We start from the raw sequence: 23542 nt of genomic DNA on the forward strand, positions 1-23542 counted from the left end.
GGGGGGTGGGTGCCTGGAACTTGTTGCCGGGGGAGGTAGTGGAAGCAGATACGATAGTGACTTTTAAGGGGCATCTTGACAAATACTTGAATAGAATGGGAATAGAGGGATTTGGTCCCCGGAAGGGTAGGGGGTTTTAGTTCAGCCGGGCAGCATGGTCGGTGCAGGCTTGGAGGGCCGAAGGGCCTGTTCCTGTGCTGTAATTTTCTTTGTTCTTTGTTCTATATAAGTATTCACATTTCTACCCCTCTTCAGAATGGACTCCAAATGTTAACTCTTTATCACGGTTCTGACAAAATCGCAGGGGTTGCTAATAACACCCCACAGAGAAACTTTATTAAAATATATTTCTTAAAGGCACAGTACCATCACAACTCTCAGCCTTATTATCCGCTCTCTCAACCTGTCTAGACACCTTCAGTGATTTATGTACATAGACACCCAGATCCCTGTGCTCCTATAGATTGTGTGCTTTATTTTATATTGTCTCCCCACATTGTTCCTACTTCATATTTCTCTGCACTGATCCACATATCTGCCCACTCCATCAGTTCCCCTATGTCCTTTTGAGGTTCTCCACTCTCCTCCTCACAGTTCACAACCTGTCCAAGTTTCGTGTTGTCTGGAAATTCTGAAATTGTTCCCTGTGCACCAAGCTTGAGGTCATTAATGTATATCAGAAAGAGCAAGGGTCCCGACACGGACCCCTGGGAAATTCAGTCCGCTACAAACCTTCCTCCAGCCTAAAAAACATTCACAACTCTCCCTTTCCCATTTCCCATCCCTCAACCACTCTCGTATCTGGGGTCTGAACTTTCAGGGACACACCCCTGCCAACTCCAGCCACCCCAATGCCATTTTACACTCTAATGGGCATTGATTACATAATGTGGGGCATTAACCCTCACCCAGGGGCAGGCCCTGCTTTGGAGAGCTGCCAGCCAATCAGAGTGGCCGGCAGCTCTCCCATCCCTCCAGGCACAGCGCTGCAGTGGCCGGAAGAGGCATTGCGGGGAGCTGTCTGGGATTAGGTCCCAGGGGACAGGTAAGTGGCAGGGGACCCAGGGTGAGGAGGGTAGGGGATAGCTGGGGGGTCTGAAGGGTTAAGGGGGAAGGGTGGAGGAAGGTGGTCCGGGTTTTAAGGGGGAGGGTACCCCCAATCCCAAAGGGCTTTCTGATGGGGCTCTCCTTCCCCTTCCCGCCCGAGATTGAACTTTGTTTTTTCCGCCTTTTCCCCCGAAAGGTCATCGGCCAACATCAAAACTAAGGCTGGGTGGGAGAGGCCCTTCAGAGGCTGTTCACAACAGGCAAGATACAGACTGATACAGACCGTGCGATACAGACTGTACGATACAGACTGTGCGATACAGACTGTACGATACAGACCGTGCGATACAGACTGTACGATACAGACCGATACAGACCGTACAATACAGACTGTACGATACAGACCGTGCGATACAGACTGTACGATACAGACCGTGCGATACAGACCGTACGATACAGACTGTACGATACAGACCGTGCGATACAGACTGTACGATACAGACCGTGCGATACAGACTGTACGATACAGACCGTGCGATACAGACCGTGCGATACAGACTGTACGATACAGACCGTGCGATACAGACCGTGCGATACAGACTGTACGATACAGACCGATACAGACCGTACAATACAGACTGTACGATACAGACCGTGCGATACAGACTGTACGATACAGACCGTGCGATACAGACCGTACGATACAGACTGTGCGATACAGACTGTACGATACAGACTGTACGATACAGACTGTACGATACAGACTGTACAACACAGACTGTACGATACAGACTGTACGATACAGACCGATACAGACCGTACAATACAGACTGTACGATACAGACCGTGCGATACAGACTGTACGATACAGACCGTGCGATACAGACCGTGCGATACAGACTGTACGATACAGACCGATACAGACCGTACAATACAGACTGTACGATACAGACCGTGCGATACAGACTGTACGATACAGACTGTACGATACAGACTGTACGATACAGACTATACAACACAGACTGTACGATACAGACTGTACGATACAGACCGATACAGACCGTACAATACAGACCGTGCGATACAGACTGTACGATACAGACCGTGCGATACAGACTGTACGATACAGACCATGCGATACAGACTGTACGACACAGACCGTACGATACAGACCATACAATACAGATCATACGATGCAGACCGTACAATACAGACTTTACAATCCAGACCGTATGATACAGACCGTACGATACAGACTGTACGATACAGACTGTATGATACAGACTGGACGATACAGACTGTACCCAACCAGCTGTGATTGGAAAACAAAACATTCCAGAATGTTCTAAGCATTACGCTGGCAGCTAATTGCAGATTATCGGTCAGGCTCGCTGCAATGAACTCCGATATTTAGATTAAGTTAAAGTCACAGTTCAGGGACTAAGGCCTCGGGGTGTCTGCACCAGCGGCAAATAGCCGCATCGGCACAGTTCCTCCATTTTCACAGCATTCATCGGGAACCCTGCCCTGCGCACGCGTACTGAAGAAAAGGAGCAAAACAGAGTAAAACTGCAGCTCAGGTGACCTGAATTGGAGCGCCATTGGAGAAGAGGGCAGCACGGTGGCACTGCGGTGAGCACTGCCGCCTCACAGCACCGGGGACCCGGGTTCAATTCCCGGCTTGGGTCACTGTCTGTGCGGAATCTGCACGTTCCCCCCGTGTCTGCGTGGGTTTCCGCCGGGTGCTCCGGTTTCCTCCCACAGTCTGAGAGACGTGCTGGTTAGGGTGCATTGGCCGTGCTAAATTCTCCCTCGGTGTTACCCGAACAGGCGCCGGAGTGTGGCGACGAGGGGGATTTTCACAGTAACTTCATTGCAGTGTTAATGTCAGCCTGCCTGTGACACCAATAAATAAACGTAAACAGAAGAGAAGGTGTCACAGGGAGCAGGACATGGTGGGGAGGGGGGTTGCAAGGAGAAATTCCCCAATCAGGGAATGGGACAGGAAGAGGTCCCAGAAGCAAGTCCCAGGCAGGGAATGTGACGATACTGTGCCTTGAAGACATGTATATTATGGTCACGTTTTTTCTGCAGGTTTTTTTCAAGCAGTTCCGAGCATTTTTGTTTTATATTTGGGCACCAGAATGTCTGGAAGCGATGACCTCGAACTGTTGCTACGGCAATTTAATGGACAACATGTTTAATTTTAATCCGGCCTAAGGCAGTGTCCTGGGGTTTCTAATGATCCCGTGGGGTTGCTGACTGGGACTTGATTTAGGGATGATTGACACGTCAGGTGATGTTCGGGGACAGTTTTGTTTCCGCAGAAAAGTCCGAGGATTTAGCTCCATTTCTCTCCGAAGCTGTTTGGGATGTGAGGCAGGAAGTGTTGCCTCTTGTTTTCCCCTCTCTCTGGAGTTGGAAATTCTGCTGTCCGGGAGTTGCTAGCTTGAAGCTGGTGGAGGCAGGCGGTGTCTCTGTCTCTTTCTCTCTCTCTCCAGAGGTGTGTTAAATGTTCCAGGGCTGGGAAGCCTCAGTTTTAATCCTACATTTCAGAATGACTAATTCACAGCGGGTGTTAAAAAGTTGCTAAATCTCGGTTTTCTGTGCTGAGTCTGGAAGGGGTGTATGTCTGTGGGGTGTTTTATGACCTGGAACATCATAGATAGCTATCTGGTAAGGTTTATATTGTATCATAGTTGATTCTTGACAGGGGTAAAAGTTATGCTAATTTACACTGATTTACTTGTGCTTGCCAGTATTGACACATATTGTACAGCAGCCGGTGAAGTGGATAGTTTGCAAAAGACTGTACAAGTCTTATTATTTGATTTGATTTGATTTATTATTGTCACATGTATTAACATACAGTGAAAAGTATTGTTTCTTGCGCGCTGTACAGACAAAACATACCATTCATAGAGAAGGAAACGGGAGAGTGCAGAATGTAGTGTTACAGTCATAGCGAGGGTGTAGAGAAAGATCAACTTAATGCAAGGTAAGTCCACTCAAAAGTCTGATAGCAGCAGGGAAGAAGCTGTTTTTCAGTCGATTGGTACGTGACCTCAGACTTTTGTATCTTTTTCCCGACGGAAGAAGGTGGAAGAGAGAATGTCCGGGGTGCGTGGGGTCCTTAATTATGCTGGCTGCTTTGCCAAGGCAGCGGGAAGTGTAGACAGAGTCAATGGATGGGAGGCTGGTTTGCATGATGGATTGGGCTACATTCACGACCTTTTGTAGTTCCTTGTGGTCTTGGGCAGAGCAGGAGCCAGACCAAGCTGTGATACAACCAGAAAGAGTACTTTCTATGGTGCATCTGTAAAAGTTGGTGAGACTTGTAGCTGACATGCCAAATTTCCTTAGTCTTCTGAGAAAGTAGAAGCGTTGGTGGGCTTTCTTAACTATAGTGTTTCTTGGAGTGCTTCTTATATAGTTTCTTAACTATAGCCTGCAGAGGAATGGAATGATCGGGTTCACCAATGATGTGAGAGAGTTGAATTTTCTGGCACGAGTAATAAAGCTTCAGAGTGAGGATGTGGTTGGTGCAACTCAAAGGGAATTAGACACAATCCGTTTGAACTGTGATCATAAGAAAGTACAAGACTTTAAAATGTGCAAACATCAAACTGAACAGGAATATGAAACCCTTTTGTGTGAACATTAAAAACATCCTTGAAATGGCTAAGAGCGAGTTTGATCAGAGGAGAAATGATTTGTCAATGAACAAAGACGCTGTTTTGACTTTATTGTCTCAAAATGAGAATTTTCTGAGTGGGTTCAGTAAATGAACTCGAAGATGGAATTCTGCCCACAACTAAGAAAGAGGAGACTGTGCGCCTAACTGAAGCATTATTTTGCTGTGTTAAAGACTTGAATTAAGAGACTATTGAAACACAAGCATTGTGTTCTGATCATTCCATAGTGTTTCATTTCTGCGAATCATACTGATAGCATCTTTTGTTTTGGTTAAATCTGTCTAAATCGTATAAAATGATATGTAGTTAGGGTGTGGAGAATGATCAACTTAATATAAGAACATAGAATCCCTACAATGCAGAAGGAGGCCATTCGGCCCATCGAGTCTACACCGACCACAACCCCACCCAGGCCCTATTCCCATAACCCCTCATATTTACCCTGCTAATCCCCCTGACACTAGGGTCAATTTAGCATGGCCAATCAACCTAACCCACACATCTTTGGAGTGAGGGAGGAAACCGGAGCACCCGGAGGAAACCCACGCAGATACGGGGAGAACGTGCAGACTCTGCACAGGCAGTGACCCAAGGCTGGAATCGAACCCGGGTCCCTAGCGCTGCGAGGCAGCAGTGCTAACCACTGTGCCACCGTGCCAACATCAAATCTGTAAGAGATTGAACTGGAGCATTGTTAGAGAGTTTAGAAGAGCAAAAGATAGAATTAGAGGGTACGCTGGGCACAGCTTGCAAGATGTCACCACGCCCCGACGCCATCTTGAATCAGTGCTATGAGTGATCATTAGAAGTATTTAGAATGGAGGTGGATAAATATTTGATAGATTGAGGGATGGAGGGTTGGGGGAAATGGCACAGAAAAGGAGCTGAGGCCAGAATAGATCAGCCTTGATTGGCTTGAGGGGCCTGGTGGCCAACTCCTGCTTCTGTTTCTTGTGTTCTTGTTCTTGTGTTCTCACACTAGGGGGTGGGATTTTCCAGCCGCGTTCACCCCAAGACTGGAAAATCCTGTCCAAGGTCAACGGACCTTTGCATAGTCCGTGTCCCGCCGACTATGGTTCCCGTGGCGGGCGGGACGGGAAAATTCCGCCCTACATTCCGCTCCTTCAGGAAGCCCAACCTCTGATGGACTTTCCAACCACACCCTAGTCGGGTGGGCACTCGAGAAGCACGCTGACTAATGGGGCACTCGCAGGCAGTATTAAGACTGAGAAGATTCCCCCTTGATCAACCTGTACTGGCCGGCTCGACGTGAGAGGACACCAGCTGTTTCCTCTGGGCACGAGCATGTTCCGGGATATTTAGACCATTTACTTAAATTGTTTTTATTTATTCTCTCACGGTGTGTGGGCATGGCTCGCAAGGCCACCATTTAATGCCCATCCTTAATTGCCCTTTGGGAAGGTGGCAGCTTCATCACTGCAGTCCCTGAGGTGTTGATACACCCACAGAGCAGGGCCTTGTGCCATCTTCTCCCACCATACCCCCCCACTCCCCCATCAAACCCCATTGGCACTGTGGCAAGGTGGTTAGCACTGCTGCCTCACAGCAAGAAGTCTCACAACACCAGGTTAAAGTCCAACAGGTTTATTTGGTAGCAAAAGCCACTAGCTTTCGGAGCGCTGCCCCTTCATCAGGTAAGTGACGAAGGAGCAGCGCTCCGAAAGCTAGTGGCTTTTGCTACCAAATAAACCTGTTGGACTTTAACCTGGTGTTGTGAGACTTCTTATTGTGTTTACCCCAGTCCAACGCTGGCAACTCCACATCATGATTACCATCGACGACTCACAGCGCCAGGGACCCGGGTACAATTCCTGGCTCGGGTCACTGTTTGTGTGGAGTTTGTACATTCTCCCCATGTCTGCGTGGGTTTCCTCCGGGTGCTCCGGTTTCCTCCCACAGTCTGGAAGATGTGCGGATTAGGTGCATTGGCCATGCTAAATTCGCCCTCAGCGTACTCAAACAGGCACCGGAGTGTGGCAACTAGGGGATTTTCACAGTAACTTCATTGCAGTGAAGAATGTAAGCCTACTTGTGATTAATAGATTGATTTTAAATTAAGCTAAAAAGTTTTAATTGGCTCAGAAGCTGAGTGACGTGCACCAATTAAATTATTCATTGGTTCAGCTTTGCTCTTGAAATCAATTTCAGTGATTTCAGTCAGGTTCCACACAGATAACGGAATGAGGCTGTCATTAAAAACACACCTTTCTCACGGTGAACACACCTTCTGCTAAACTAATAAAACTGCTCGGGCTGCCGCTCTGAAATACATCCAGGAATACCTTTCAAATGGAAAGTCAATGAAAAGAAACACTTATTGGTGGAATCACAAACACAACAAGCACTACTGTGCACATTTGTCCTGATTCTTGGAAGTTTTTTCCATGACGCAGATACATTTTCAGGGAAACCTTTAAGTGTACCCACCCTCTACTCGAGTGCAATTTTGATTTGATTTGATTTATTATTCTCACATGTATTATTATACAGTGAAAAGTATTGTTTCTTGCGCGCTTTTCAGACAAAGCATACCATTCATAGAGAAGGAAACGAGAGAGTGCAGAATGTAGTGTTACAGTCATAGCTAGGGTGAAGAGAAAGGTCAACTTAATGCAAGGTAGGTCCATTCAAAAGTCTGACAGCAGCAGGGAAGAAGCTGTTCTTCAGTCGATTGGTCCGTGACCTCAGACTTTTGTATCTCATCCTGATGGAAGAAGGTGGAAGAGAGAATGTCCGCGATGCGTGGGGTCCTTAATTATGCTGGCTGCTTTACTGAGGCAGCGGGAAGTGTAGACAGAGTCAATGGATGGGAGGTTGGCTTGTGTGATGGATTGGGCTACATTCACGACCCTTTGTAGTTCCTTGCGGTCTTGGGCAGAGCAGTAGCCATACCAAGCTGTGATACAACCAGAAAGAATGCTTTCTATGGTGCATCTGTAAAAGTTGGTGAGAGTCGTAGCTGACATGCCAAATTTCCTTAGTCTTCTGAGAAAATAGTGGCGTTGTTGGGCTTTCTGAACTATAGTTGAATGCGATTTGCAAAGCAAAACTGTACCTTTATATTTGCCTTTGAAAAGACATTGAAGTATTTCAAGTTGTCAGTGTGGGAATTGGGGAAGTGTGTCCACCTGGAGCAGCAAGTGAAGGATTCTCCCGGAAACTGGATGTTTCTTCAACAACAGACACAAACTGACATTCCGAGAATTTGGATGAGAACATTCTAGAACTGCAAGGAGCTCTGTCGGCCTCTGAACAGCTTGGTTGTTAGAATGTAACCGGTGACAAATTTGTATTGGATGTAATGTGACCAATGGGAACAAGATGTAAGGGCCAGCTGACCCAGTAAACCATGGAACCAATCACAGAGTGATGTAATAGTCAGCTGACCAGCTGATTCACTATAAATAAGGAACTATGTAGAATCGTGGAGAGTTTGGAGTGGCCCAGAGTGAGACCCCAAGTTTGGAGTAATTATGTTTCTTTAGTAAACCCTTTCTTTGATTTATAAGTTGGAGTAAGTTTCATTGTATTTTCATTAGCTACATTTTGAAGAGTTCCTTCTGATAAAACATTGGTGACCCGAACAAGAGAGAGACAACTCTGTGGCCGTCCAGGTGTCACGATGTGCTACTTGCCATGTGACTGGAGTTATACAGCACATCACTGGTATTCTCAATGATTCAATGTATTTGCAAAATGGCTTTCCCGTATGGTCAGGAGAATCGTTAACGTTATAAGAAATCAACACCTGACGGCTATGTCTGTTTAAATAGACGGGGACAGGAGGATGGGGCGGCACCGGTGACACCTGTTTGCAGAGAGAAAGAAATTCATCTCTAAACCCAGAGGAACCAGCTTGAGATCTCATTCAGGCGAGAGGCAGGAAACCGACAATTTATTAAATAATTATGAAAACATAAAGGGGTCAATCTTCTTCTTTTAGAGGGTTTTATACTTATAACATGGTGGCACGGTGACACAGTGGTTAGCACTGCTGCCTCACAGCGCCAGGGACCCGGGGCAGCACGGTGGCACAGTGGTTAGCACTGCTGCCTCACAGCGCCAGGGACCCGGGTTTGATTCCTGGCTTGGGTCACTGTCTGTGTGGGGTCTGCACGTTCTCCCCGTGTCTGCGTGGGTTTCCTCCGGGTGCTCCGGTTTCCTCCCACAGTCCAAAGATGTGCTGGTTAGGTGCATTGGTCATGCTAAATTGCCCCTTAGTGTCCTGGGATAGGTAGGTTAGAGGGAATAGCGGGGTAAATATGTGGAGTTACGGGGATAGGGCCTGGGTGGGATTGTGGTCGGTGCAGACTCGATGGGCCCAATGGCCTCTTTCTGCACTGTAGGGATTCTATGATTCTATGATTCTTAATGTTACTAAACAGAGGATAATAACCCCACGTGTGATTATCCAGGAGTAAAATAATTTCTCAGACCGTGTAACATTCTCCAATATTCCAGCAACTCTGGCCAGTTCTACATATGAATACATGTGGACTGCAACCAAATGTATTGTAGAGGTGCCCCACATTTTATGAAAAAGCCCCGTACATTTTATTGCTCTCTTATTCAATCCTTGTTCTAATTTCTAATTGGTTTTGTAATTTAGAATCGCTGGACACTGGCAGGGAGTGGATATTTTGTGTAGCCCCTCTCTCTAATGATGTCTTCTCGTCACCTTGCGAGCGTCCTCTAAGTTAACCTGCTTGAAACGAGTTCACACAGAGCCTAATGTGTGGATGCAGCGGTGCTTAATCTTGTCAGAGAATCCGCTCCCTGCCATCTGGCAACACTGAAGGAGACAAACTTTCGGCCAAGCAGCCAGGTGATGGAGGAGGAAGCTTCGCACTGATTCATACAGCTGATTGATGCACAGAATCATAGAATCCCTACAGAGCAGAGGGAGACCTTTCGGCCCATCGAGTCAACATCTACTCAGCATTTTACTCACACTCTCCCCTCCATCCTATCCCTGTAACCCACACAGTTACCATGGCTAATCCACCGGCGGCAGGGTCGTTAGCACTGCTGCCTCACAGCGCCAGGGACCCAGGTTCGATTCCCGACATGGGTCACTGTCTGCGTGAAGTCTGCACCTTCTCCCCATGGGTTTCCTCCGGGTGCTCCGCTTTCCTCCCACAGTCCGAAAGACGTGCTGGTTAGGTGCATTGGCTATGCTAAATTCTCCCTCAGTGTACCCGAACAGGCACCAGAGTGTGGCAACTAGGGGATTTTCACAGTAACTTCACTGCATTGTTAATGTAAGCCTACTTGTGACACTAATAAATAAACTTATAAGCTTAAATTATAAACATAACCTGTATACCTTGGATAGTGAGGGGCAATTTAGAATGGCCATTCAACCTAACCTACACATCTTTAAGAAGTCTCACAACACCAGGTTAAAGCCCAACAGGTTCATTTGGAATCACGAGCTTTCGGAGCGCTGCTCCTTCATCAGGTGAGTTACTCCGAAAGCTCGTGATTCCAAATAAACCTGTTGGACTTTAACCTGGTGTTGTGAGGCTTCAGACTGTGCCCACCCCATTCCAACGCCGGCATCTCCACATCATGGCTACTCATCTTGGACAGTAAGGGGCAATTTACCATGGGCAACCCACCTGGTTTACCCAAGGCCAGAATTGAACCCGGGTCCCTGGCACTGTAAGGCAGCAGTGCTAATCGCTGTGCCACTGTACCACCCCTATTGGGCTCCACATTTTGCAGTAAGTGTTACAATATATACCCATGTGACCCAGGAGTAAATTTATTCATGGGCTTACATTAACACTGCAATGAAGTTACTGTGAAAATCCCCCAGTCGCCACACTCCGGCGCCTGTTCGGGTACACTGAGGGAGAATTTCGCATGGCCAATGCACCTAACCAGCATGGTCCTTCAGACTGTGGGAGGAAACCAGAGCACCCGGAGGAAACCCACACAGACACGGGGAGAAGGTACAGACCCCGCACAGACAGTGACCCAAGCCGGGAATCGAACCCGGGTCCCTGGCGTTGTGAGGCAGCAGTGCTAACCACTGTGCCACCGTGCCGACCCGTGCTTGTAAAGCACTGAGTGAACTGACGACCTTAACAATGGATTCAATTAAGCCTAAAATCGAGTGGGAATGTGTGATGAAAAATAATTGCAATGAAAACACTGTGCTGAGAAAAGTAGATTACAAAGCGGTGTGGCGGTAATGTGGTTTAGCCTGGATACTGAGGCTGTGAGTGCAATGGTACAGTTGGCTGGTTTTAGTCTGATGGAATTATAATCAGAGTAGCAAGGGAATTAATGAGAGGGTCAGGCAGCAGGAGCGCAACAGGAGGCAATATTCAGTCCATTGGGGCATGATGTTACGGCATTGTTAGTATTTCAGTCGATAGTTTTCTGTGGAATGCAGATCAATGGTGGCAGAGGCAGTTAGGTCATTAACTGGAGCCTCGGCAGCTGCTGATCAGCTGATGCGTCCTCTCGTATTTTCGAACGCTCATGAATGAATTGCGACGAGATCTTTGGCAGCGCAAAGCTGGCGACCAGCGTGGCGAAGGGGAGAAGTGTAATCACTGACGCATGAGCGAAACTGACCTCTGACCCAACCAGCGGAAAGCTCCAACCAACCTCATTTTCCTCAGTTGGCTCCTCACGTCACTCAGTTTGCCACGTTCATTACTGATGCGTCACAGCATAAAACATAAACAGCACAGGAACACGTTGTTGTGCCGAACGTGACGCAAAATTAAACTAATCCCACCTGCCTGCCCCATGGTGAACACAGACAGGGGTGGCACGGTAGCACAGTGGTTAGCACTGCTGCTTCACAGCTCCAGGGTCCTGGGTTCGATTCCCCACTTGGGTCACTGTCTGTGTGGAATTTGCACATTCTCCTCGTGTCCGCGTGGGTTTCCTCCGGGTGCTCCGGTTTCCTCCCACAGTCCAAAGATGTGCGGGTTAGGTTGATTGGCCAGGTTAAAAATTGCCCCTTAGAGTCCTGAGATGCGTAGGTTAGAGGGATTAGTGGGTAAATATGCGGGGTAGGGCCTGGGTGGGATTGTGGTCGGTGCAGACTCGATGGGCCGAATGGCCTCCTTCTGCACTGTAGGGTTTCTATGATTTCTATGAACACAGTGGTTAGCACTGCTACCTCACAGCGCCAGGGACCCGGGTTCGATTCCCGGCTCAGGTCACTGTCTGTGTGGAGTTTGCACATTCTCCTCGTGTCTGCATGGGTTTCCTCCGGGTGCTCCGGTTTCCTCCCACAGTCCAAAGATGTGCGGGTTAGGTTGATTGGCCAGGTTAAAAATTGCCCCTTAGAGTCCTGAGATGCGTAGGTTAGAGGGATTAGTGGGTAAATATGTGGGGGTAGGGCCTGGGTGGGATTGTGGTCGGTGCAGACTCGATGGGCCGAATGGCCTCCTTCTGCACTGTAGGGTTTCTATGGTTTCTATGATTTCTATGAACACAGTGGTTAGCACTGCTACCTCACAGCGCCAGGGACCCGGGTTCGATTCCCGGCTTGGGTCACTGTCTGTGCGGAGTTTGCACGTTCTCCCCGTGTCTGCGTGGGTTTCCTCCGGGTGTTCCAGTTTCCTCCGATAGTCCAAAAGATGTGCTGGTTAGGTGCATTGGCCATGCTAAATTCTCCCTCAGTGTACCCGAACAGGCACCGGAGTGTGGCAACTAGGGGATTTTCACAGTAACTTCATGTAAGTCCACTTGTGACATTAATAACTAAACTTAAAAAAAACACTTTATTCCTTGCACATTCATGTGCTTATCTAAAAGCCCCTTAAACACCCCTATCCTATCTGCCTCCACCACCCCCGGCAGCATGTTCCAGATACCTACCACTCTCTGTGTAAAACACTTGCCCCTCACATCGTCTTTGAACTTTGCCCCCCTCACACCTTAAGCACATGCCCCCTGGTATTCGACATTTCAACTCTGTGGGAAACGATTCTGACTGTCAGCCCTATCGATGCCTCTCATAATTTTATAGACTTCTATCCGGTCCCCCCTCAGCCTCCAATGATCCAGAGAAAACAGCCTCTCCTTCTAGTTCATGCCCTCTAATCCAGGCAGCATCCTGGTAAACCTCTTCTGCACCCTCTCCAAAGCCTCCACATTCTTCCTGTAATGTGGCGACCAGAATTGAACGCAGTACTCTTAAGTGCGGCCGAACCAACAAATTGCTGCTCCTTACATCTGGCTAAAAATGTCAGAAATGTGTTTGGTGGAAACATTTCCACGGGGATGTCCCCAATTGGGGTGGCACGGTGATTAGCACTGCTGCCTCACAGCGCCAGGGACCCAGGTTCATTTCCAACCTCGGGTCACTGTCTGTGTGGAGTTTGCACATTCTCCCTGTGTCTGGGTGGGTTTCCTCCGGGTGCTCCGGTTTCCTCCCACAGTCTGAAAAACGCGCTAGTTAGGTACATTGACCCGAACAGGCACCAGAGCACGGTGACTGGGGTAATTTCACAGTAACTTCATTGCAGTGTTAATGTAAGCCTTACTTGTGACAAATAAAGCAACTTAAAAAATTTTTTTCCCATTACGGGCTTGGATATGATGTAAGTTTATTTTAATAAATTTATATATAATTAAGGACCTCCCCCGCCAGATATTGAGCCCGCCCTATATTCAAACCACAGTTGGCATGGTTTACAACAGGTTCACCCAAGCGTGGCCTGGCAAAGCCCTCGGCACAGCTCCTTGGCACAGGTTGGCACCGTGCCAACTTGGCAGTGCCAACCTGATGGTGCCAGCATGTGCCAGGAGGGGTGCTTGGGGCACACCCCAATGGGAGCCTCATGGGAGGGGGTTGTCAAAGTAACATTCATGCCACACAAGCACCAGGCAATGACCAACTCCAACAAGAGAGGCCTAACCATCGCCCCTTGACATCCAATGGCATTACCACCTCTGAATCCCCCACTATCAACATCCTGGGGGTTACCATTGACCAGAAACTGAACTAGACTAGCGATATCAATGCTGTGGCTATCAGAACAGGTCATAGGCTGGGAATCTTCCTGATTCCCCAAAGCCTGTCCACCATCTACAAGGCACAAGTCAGGAGTGTGATGGAATACTCCCCACTTGCCTGGATGGGTGCAGCTCCAACAACACTCAAGAAGTTTAACACCATCCAGGACAAAGCAGCCCGCTTGATTGACACCCTATCCACAAACATTCAACTCCTCCACCACGACACACAGTGGCAGCAGTGTGTACTATCTACAAGATGCACTGCAGCAATTCACCAAGACTCCTTAGGCTGCACCTTCCAAACCCATGAACATAACATCTAGAAGGGCAAGAGCAGCAGATACGTGGGAACACCACCACCTGGAGGTTTCCCTCTGAGCCGCTCACCATCCTGACTTGGAAATATATCGACCGTTACTTCAAGGTCACTGGGTCAAAATCCTGGAACTCCCTCCCGAACAGCATGGTGGTACACCTACACCTCAGGGACTGCAGCGGTTCAAGAAGGCGGCTCACCACCACCTCCTCAAGGGGCAATTAGGGACGGGGTAATAAATGCTGGCCTAGCCAGCGATGCCCACATCCCGTAAAATGAATTTTTTAAAATCCACTGGTTCCCCTTTATCCACAGACTTCTTCAAAGAACTCCAGTAAATTGGTTAAATGTGATTTCCCTTTCACAAAACCATGTTGACTCTGCCTGATTACATTGAATTTCTCTCAGTGCCCTGTCGTAACACCTTTAATAATAGTTTCTCGCATTGTCCCTGTGACAGATGTGAAGCTAACTGGTCTACAGTTTCCCACCTTCCCACAGATCAAAGAATAAATCAACAGGTATAGGTCAGAGGTTACGAAACTAATAAAAGGTCAAAACTAAAGGCTCTGCATCTGAATGCAAGTATCATTCAAAATAAAACAGATTAATTGATAATGCAAAATAAATAAATATATGATAACTGTTACAGAGATATGGCTACAGGATGGTCTCCATTGGACCCTGAATATTGAAGGGTGTGTAACATCTCGGAAGGACAGGAAGATAGGAAAAGGTGGAGGGGCGGCTCCGTTAATTAATAGGCAAAGGGATCTGGGTGTACAGGTACACAGGTCACTGAAAGTGGCAATGCAGGTGGAGAAGGTAGTCAAGAAGTCATACGGCATGCTTGTCTTCATTGGCCGGGGCATTGAGTTTAAAAATTGGCAAGTCATGTTACAGCTTTATAGAACCTTTATTGGACCGCACTTGGAATATAGTGTTCAATTCTGGTCGCCACACTACCAGAAGGATGTGGAGTCTTTGGAGAGGTTGCAGAAAAGATTTACCAAGATGTTGTTTGATATGGAGGGCATTAGCTATGAGGAGAGGTTGGAGAAACTTGGTCTATTCTCACTGGAACGATGGAGGTTGAGGGGAGACCTGATAGAAGTCTACAAGATTATGAGGGGCATGGACAGAGTGGATAGTGAGAAGCTTTTTCCCAGGGTGGAAGAGTCAATTACTATGGGGTATAGGCTTAAGATGCGAGGGGCAATGTTTAAAGAAGATGTACGATGCAGGTTTTTTACACAGAGGATGGTGGGTGCCTGGAACTCGCTGCCGGGGGAGGTAGTGGAAGCAGATACGATAGTGACTTTTAAGGGGCGTCTTGACAAGTACATGAATAGGATGGGAATAGAGGAATACGGTCCCCGGAAGGATAGGGGGTTTTAGTTCAGAGGGGCAGCATGGTCGGTGCAGGCTTGGAGGGCCGAAGGGCCTGTTCCTGTGCTGTAATTTTCTTTGTTCTTTGTTCTCTTTGTTCTTTAATGATGGGATTAATACATTAGGGACGGATGGACCAAGTTCAGGAAACCAGGAAGCAAAAGCTGTTTGGGTAGAGATGAGAAATGATAAAGGACAGAAGTAATTTGTGGGAGTGAAGTTCAGGCCCCCTCGCTGTGACTATACACTAGGACTGGGTTGAAAAGAAGAAATAATGGCAGCTTGTCGGAAAGATATGGTGATAATCATGGGGGACTGTAATAAGTCTTCCGAGGCAGAAGTCCCTTCACCAAAACCCCTTTATTTACAATTCTAATAGCAGTGCACAGAGTGCTCGCAGTCAGCAGTCTATCTTCGGGAGCGCCAGAGGAACTGACACTCCTGGTAAAATACAAGGAAAAGACTCCCTGATTGGCCCCTCAATTGACTTCTTAATCAGGGAGTTCATATTCCAATAGGCTTCACTCAATGGCCTGACTGAAGTCATGACAGGGATTTTAATCAATGCATGCCCTGGAAAAACCAAATGGACAAAGATAACCTCATTGAGGAATTTATAGAATGTTTTGGAATAGTTTCTTAGAATAGAATGTTCTAAAGCCAACCAAAAGACAGGCCCTGGCAAAGGGTCACCCCAGACTCAAAACGTTGGTTCTATTCTCTCCCCACAGATGCTGCCAGACCTGCTGAGATTTTCCAGCATTTTCTGTTTTTGTTCCAGATTCCAGCTTCCGCAGTAATTTGCTTTTATGGCAGGCTACACTGGACCTGTTACTGCTCAATGAGATAGGATTAATTAATGACTTCACAGCGAAGTGTCCCTGTGTAGTAGCAATCGTATTATGATTGAATTTTACATTGAGTTTGAGGGTGAGAAGAGTGGGTCTAAGATTCATATTTTTAACTTAACTGAGGGCAATTATGTGGGGATGAAAATAGAGCTAGCTAAAGTGAACTGACACATCAGGTTAAGGGATAGGTCAATAGAGATGCAGACTGGAATTTTACTGCCCGATTCTGGGGCGGGCGAGGTTCGCAGAACGACATTCTCTGTTGGTCTCAGACAGGCGAGGTGGTAAAATTCCAGCAGTAGTGGCAAACAGTTAAGGGGATGTTTCAGACATGCAGAATAAAATACATTCCAACGAGAAAGAACAGGTCAAACAATCTGTGGTTAACTAAATAAGTTAAAGACAGAAACAAACTTAAATAAAAAGCATATCATTGCGCAAAGGCAGCTCCGAAAATTGGACAGAATGTTAAAAACAGCAAAGAGTGACCAGAAAGTTAATAAGGAGGGAAAAATTTAGAGTATGAGAGAAAGAAGGCTAGAAATATAACGACAGAGAGTAAAAGTTTGCATCGTAATTTTAAAAATGGAAAGAGTTAATAAAGTGAATGTTGATTTGACAGGAAGTGAAAGTGCATTTTGGTCGGAAAATTTGGAAGGCGACTTATTATTGGGGTGCTTCAGTGCAGAGGGATCTGGGTGTCCTCCTTCGTGAGTCACAGAAAACTACCATGCAGGTACAGCAGATAATAAAGAAAGCGTATTATTGCTGAAGGAATAGAATAGAATTCGTAGAGAGTAAGTTGTTAAAAGGTATTTTGAGAGACAGGATCTACAGGCATTTAGAGACACAAGGACTGATTAGGGACAGTCAGCATGGCTTTTTGAGTGGAAAATCACAAATTTGATTGAGTTTTTTGAAGGGGTAATCAAGAAGGTAGATGAGGGCAGTGCAGTTGATGTTGTCTACATGGACTTTAGCAAGGTCTTTGACAAGGTACCGCATGGTAGGTTGTTGCATAAGATTAAATCTCACAGAATCCAGGGTGAAGTAGCCAAATGGATACAAAATTGGCTTCTTGACAGAAGACCGAGGGTGGTTGTAGAGGGTTGTTTTTTCAAACTGGAGGCCTGTGACCAGCGGTGTGCCTCAGGGATCAGTGCTGGGTCCACTGTTATTTGTCATTTATATTGATGATTTGGATGAGAATTTAGTAGGCATGGTTAGTAAGTTTGCAGATGACACCAAGATTGGTGGCATAGTGGACAGTGAAGAAGGTTACCTAGGATTGCAATGAGATCTTGATCAATTGGGCCAATGGGCTGACAAATGGCAGATGGAGTTTAATTTAGACAAATGCGAGGTGATGCATTTTGGTAGATTGAACCAGGGCAGGACTTACTCAGTTAATGGTAGGGCATTGGGGAGAGTTACAGAACAAACAGATCTAGGGCTACAGGTTCATAGCTCCTTGAAAGTGGAGTCACAGGTGGACAGAGTTGTGAAGAAGGCATTCGGCATGCTTAGTTTCACTGGTCAGAACATTGAATACAGGAATTGGGATTTTTAGTTGAAGTTGTACAAGACATTGGTAAGGCCACACTTGGAATACTGTGTACAGTTCTGGTCACCCTATTATAGAAAGGATATTATTAAACTAGAAAGACTGCAGAAAATATTTACTAGGATGCTCCCGGGACTTGATGGTTTGAGTTATAAGGAGAGGCTGGATAGACTGGGACTTTTTCCACTGGAGTGTAGGAGGCTGAGGGGTGATCTTATAGAGGTCTATAAAATAATGAGAGACATAGATCAGTTAGATAGTCAATATCTTTTCCCAAAGGTAGGGGAGTCTAAAACTAGAGGGCATAGGTTTAAGGTGAGAGGGGAGAGATACAAAAGAGTCCAGAGGGGCAATTGTTTCACACAGAGGATGGTGAGTATCTGGAACAAGCTGCCAGAGGTAGTAATAGTGGTGGGAACAATTTTGTCTTTTAAGAAGCATTTAGACAGTTACATGAGTAAGATGGGTATAGAGGGATATGGGCCAAACACAGGCAATTGGGACTAGCTTAGTGGTAAAAACTGGGCGGCATGGACAAGTTGGGCCGGAGGGCCTGTCTCCATGCTGTTAACCTATTAATTAGTGTCACAAGTAGGCTTACATTAATACTGCAATGAAGTCACTGTGAAAATCCCCTAGTTGCCACACTCCGGCGCCTGTTTGGGTACACTGAGAGAGAATTTACCATGGCCAATTCACCTAACCAGCACGTCTTTCAGACTGTGAGAGGAAACCGGAGCACCCGGAGGAAACCCACGCAGACACGGGGAGAACGTGCAAACTCCGCACAGACAGCGACCCAAGCTGGGAATTGAGCCCGTGTCCCTGGCGCTGTGAGGCGGCAGTGCCAACCACTGCCAGGAACACATTGGTTAAGGAGAGACCTCATTGCTTGCCCTTTTCACTCAGGGTCCCTGTCCCTCTCGCTGCATTGTTGCCAGCTCACACTGTCAGCAACCTGCAGGGATGGGGTGCAGTCCCCAGCAGCCCCTACATTGCAGCCCCAACACTTGAGCCTTTTCCCACAGTTCCTGCTGCAAAGTCGGTCAGTTTGGAATGATTCTGATGCGTAATGAGATTCCTTTCAATAATAGATGACCATATAAAATAGAACAAAGTCATATTTTCTGACCAACTGTACATTTGGGATGCATCAAAATCTTGAGCTAACAATCAGGGACCAGAGTGTAAATTATAGATCTCTAAAGTTGAAAGGACACTCAAAAGATCTCCAGCCGTGAGTAAGCATCACCTAAACTTCCCTCAAGGAGACTGCTCCTTAGATTGGAAGAATCATACAATCCCTACAGTGCAGGAGGAGGCCATCCGGCCCATCGAGTCTGCACCGACCACAATCCCACCCAGGGCCTATTCCCGCAACCCCATGTATTTACCCTGGGTAGCTTTAAAAAACAATTGGTTACACTTTATTGTTTCAGATTCCATTTTAAAAGTATGGCAGAGTAGTTATGAATCAGAAATGAATAAAGTGATTAAATGGAACAGGGCAGAGGAAAAGAGAAAATAAAATACAAAAACAACATTAGAACCTGTAATTTTTTCAGTGTTTAAAGGGTAATTCTGGAACATGTTCCTTCAGACAGCCCCTGGGTAATAAACCAAAATGCTGGATTCTCTTTTAGTTTCAGATTCCAGCATCCGCAGTAATTTGCCTTTACCTTGGGTAATAAATACAGTTTAAGTTTATTTATTTATGTCACAAATAAGCTTACATTAACACCGCAATGAAGTTACTGTGAAAATCCCCTAGTCGCCACACTCCGGCACCTGTTTGGGTACACTGAGGGAGAATTTAGCACGGCCAATGCATCCTAACCAACACTCCTTTCAGACTGTGGGAGGAAACTGGGGCACCCGGAGGAAACCCAAGCAGACACAGGGAGAGGCTGAAGGGAGATCTGATCGAGGTCTATAAAATTATGAGAGGCACAGACAGGGTGGATAGTCAGAGGCTTTTTCCCCAGGGTGGAAGTGTCAATTACAAAGGGGCACAGGTTCAAGATGAGAGGGGGAAAGTTTAAGGGAGATGTGCGGGGGAAGGTTTTCACGCAGAGAGTGGTGGGTGCCTGGAATGAGTTGCCAGAAGAGGTGATGGAAGCAGCACATTAGCAACATTTAAGAGGCATCTGGATGGGTGCATGAATAGGGAGGGAATAGAGGGATACGGACCGAGTAAAGACAGAAGGTTTGTTTTTAGTTCAGTTAGGGCATCAGGATCGGCATGGGCTTGGAGGGCCGAAGGGCCTGTTCCTGTGCTGTACTTTTCTTTGTGTTCTTTATCAGGACAAACACAAGAATACCAAATTTCAAAAGGTGACAACAATCGTCGTGAGCATTTGAAATTTGCACGGTAGCACAGTGGTTAGCACTGCTGCTTCACAGCTCCAGGGACCTGGGTTCGATTCCCGACTTGGGTCACTGTCTGTGTGGAGTTTGCACATTCTCCTCGTGTCTGCGTGGGTTTCCTCTGGGTGCTCCGGTTTCCTCCCACAGTCCAAAGATGTGCGGGTTAGGTTGATTGGCCATGCTAAAATTGCCCCTTAGTGTCCTGGGATGTGTAGATTAGAGGGATTAGTGGGTAAAATATGTAGGGATGTGGGGGTAAGGCCTGGGTGGGATTGTGGTCGGTGCAGACTCGATGGGCCGAATGGCCTCTTTCTGCACTGTAGGGTTTCTATGATTTCTTTCTTTTATTTGTCCTAATGAGTACGAGATCAAAAGGTTCAGCAACACGTCTCTCCTCTCAGGAATGCTCACGTCTCCTGAAGGGCTTCCCGTACAACGAGGTCATTGTTCCAGTATTAAGTCTCTGCCATCAACTGATGGGTCAAAAATTGCTTTGATAGTTTACGAATTGTATCGTTCCAAGGCTGGCATTAATTTTTGATGCTTGGCATTGCGCCATGCTCAGTAACGGTGAGAGGCTGTGGGCTACGTTACTAGATTCCCCTCTGAAACGCTGTAGGATGCACAGCCTGATACACTCACCCAATCACATTCACTCAGCCTGTGGCTGGAAATGACTGCACTATGATGTTGTCAACCCGCTCTTCAGAGGGGCGGCACGGTAGCACAGTGGTTAGCACTGCTGCTTCACAGCTCCAGGGACCTGGGTTCGATTCCCGGCTTGGGTCACTGTCTGTGTGGAGTTTGCATATTCTTCCTGTGCCTGCGTGGGTTTCCTCCGGGTGCTCCGGTTTCCTCCCACAGTCCAAAGATGTGCGGGTTAGGTTAATTGGCCATGCTAAATTGCCCCTTAGTGTCCTGGGATGTTAGAGGGATTAGCAGGTAAATATGTGGGGTTATGGGGATAGGGCCTGGGTGGGATTATGGTCAGTGCAGACTCGATGGGCCAAATGGCCTCTTTTTGCACTGTAGGGTGTCTATGATTCTATGACAGATTTAGAAGGAATAGCAAGGTGATTGTAAAGTCAAGAGTATTCGCCACCGTTCTGGATTGGGTTCTGCTGGCTTTTCCCAACTGCTTAGCTCAATGCTCTCAGTTATCATTCCTCTCTCTGCACATGTCACAGAAAGCTCAAGGCACGGTGGCACAGTGGTTAGCACTGCTGCTTCACAGCGCCAGGGACCCGGGTTCGATTCCCGGCTTGGGTCACTGTCTGTGTGGAGTTTGCACATTCTCCCCGTGTCTGCGTGGGTTTCCTCCGGGTGCTCCGGTTTCCTCCCACAGTCCAAAGATGTGTGGGTTAGGTGGATTGGCCATGCTAAATTGCCCCTTAGTGTCAGGGGGACTAGCTGGGGTAAATACATGGGGTTAGGACCTGGGTGGGATTGTGGTCGGTGCAGACTCAGTGGGTCGAATGGCCTCCTTCTGCACTGTAGGGATTCTATAAGGGTATTTTCTGTTACCCCATTCACCAGAATGGTTCTCTGTTTAATCACCATTTGAATTCCATTGTGTCATCTTCACCTCACCAACAAAGATATTGGCAAACTCACAAACCAATGGAATCACAAATAACCTTTTGACTGGAGTTTTCCCATCCCGCCCGCCACGGGAATCTTAACAGTGGGGGAGGGGGCGAACCATGCAAAGGTTCGTTGACCTCGGGTGGGACTTTATGGTTTTGGGGTGAGCTTGGCTGGAAAATCCCGCCCAAATAGTTTATTGCCAAGTTTAGGGTTACTGTTAAAATGTACTGTCAAATTGCTACTCATTCCTTACCTGAAGCACTTCAGAATGAACATGTCCATCAGTCTGAGGGGAGGAGGTCTTGAGGCACACTGGGTAGCATCCCTACCTCTGGGTCCAGGGGAGGCGGTGGTGTAGTGGTATTATCACTGGCCTGGGTAATGCTCAGAGAGCCAGGGTAATGCTCTGGGTTCGAATCCCGTCATGGCAAATGGTGGAATTTGGATTCAATAAATAATCTGGAATTAAAAGTCAAATGATGTTCATGAGACCATTGTTGATTGTTGTAGAAAGCCACCCCTGATTCACAGTAACTGCATTGCAGTGTTAATGTAAGCCTACTTGTGACAATAATGAATAAAACTTAAAACTAATGTCCCTTTAGGGAAGGAAATCTGCTGTCCTCACCCGGTCTGGCCTACATGTGACTCCAGACCCACGGCAGTGTGGTTGGCTCTTAAATGCCCTCAGGGATGGGGAATAAATGCTGGTCCAGCCAGCGACGCCCACATCCCATGAACGAATAAAAAGAAAGAAGCTCTGGATTCGAGTCCACTCCAGGACCTGACGGCCAAGGAAGGTGCGTTCATCACGCGGTCAAATGCAAATCCTTCCAAACACGCCAACGGTGGTAAAAGCGGGAGAGACTCTTAGCCATGCTTGATGACCCTCCTCACGCTATAAGCCCCTGGCGACAGACTTAGTGACCTGCTCTGGGAATTACTCGCTATGGAAACAGAGGAATGTCTGCCTTAGTCCGCCACCAATTGTGGGAAGAGAAATGGTTCAATCAAAACAGCAGAAGAGTGAAGCAAGTGTAGAGCTGGCGAAGAGGAGAATGCTCCGGTGTTGCTGGAACGTGGTGGACAAGAGTGAGTGGAATCCAGGAATGTGGAGACTGGGGGAACCTTTTTGTAAATTCGACAAGACAAAAGCAAAATAGCGCAGATTCCAGGAATCTGAGGGAAAAACAGAAAATACTGGAAAATTCCAGTCAATCAGGCAGCATCTGTGGAGAGTTTAAAGTTTATTTATTCGTGTCACAAGTAGGCTTACATTAACACTGTAATGAAGTTTCTGTGAAAATCCCCGAGTCGCCACACTCCAGCGCCTGTTCGGGTATACTGAGGGAGAATTTAGCATGGCCAATGCACCTAACCAGCACGTCTTTCAGACTGTGGGAGGAAACCAGAGCACCCGGAGGAAATCCACGCAGACACGGGGAGAACGTGTAAACTCCACACAGACAGTGACCCAAGCCGGGAGTCGAACCCGGATCCCTGGTGCTGTGAGGCAGCAGAGCTAACCACTGTGCCACCGTGTCCCCATGCATCCCAGGAAGAAAAATCCTGCGCAGTTATCCCAATTATTTCCCACTGCTCCTGTCTCCAGAATCGATACTTGTCCAAAACCCCGACCAATCCTCCAGTCCTGAGGAACGCCAACATTCGCCGAAATCCGACAAACACTTTGGAAAATGCTCACGTACCGAGT

The sequence above is a fragment of the Mustelus asterias genome, chromosome 23 (genome assembly GCF_964213995.1).
Source record: "Mustelus asterias chromosome 23, sMusAst1.hap1.1, whole genome shotgun sequence".
NCBI classification, from domain to species: Eukaryota; Metazoa; Chordata; class Chondrichthyes; order Carcharhiniformes; family Triakidae; genus Mustelus; species Mustelus asterias.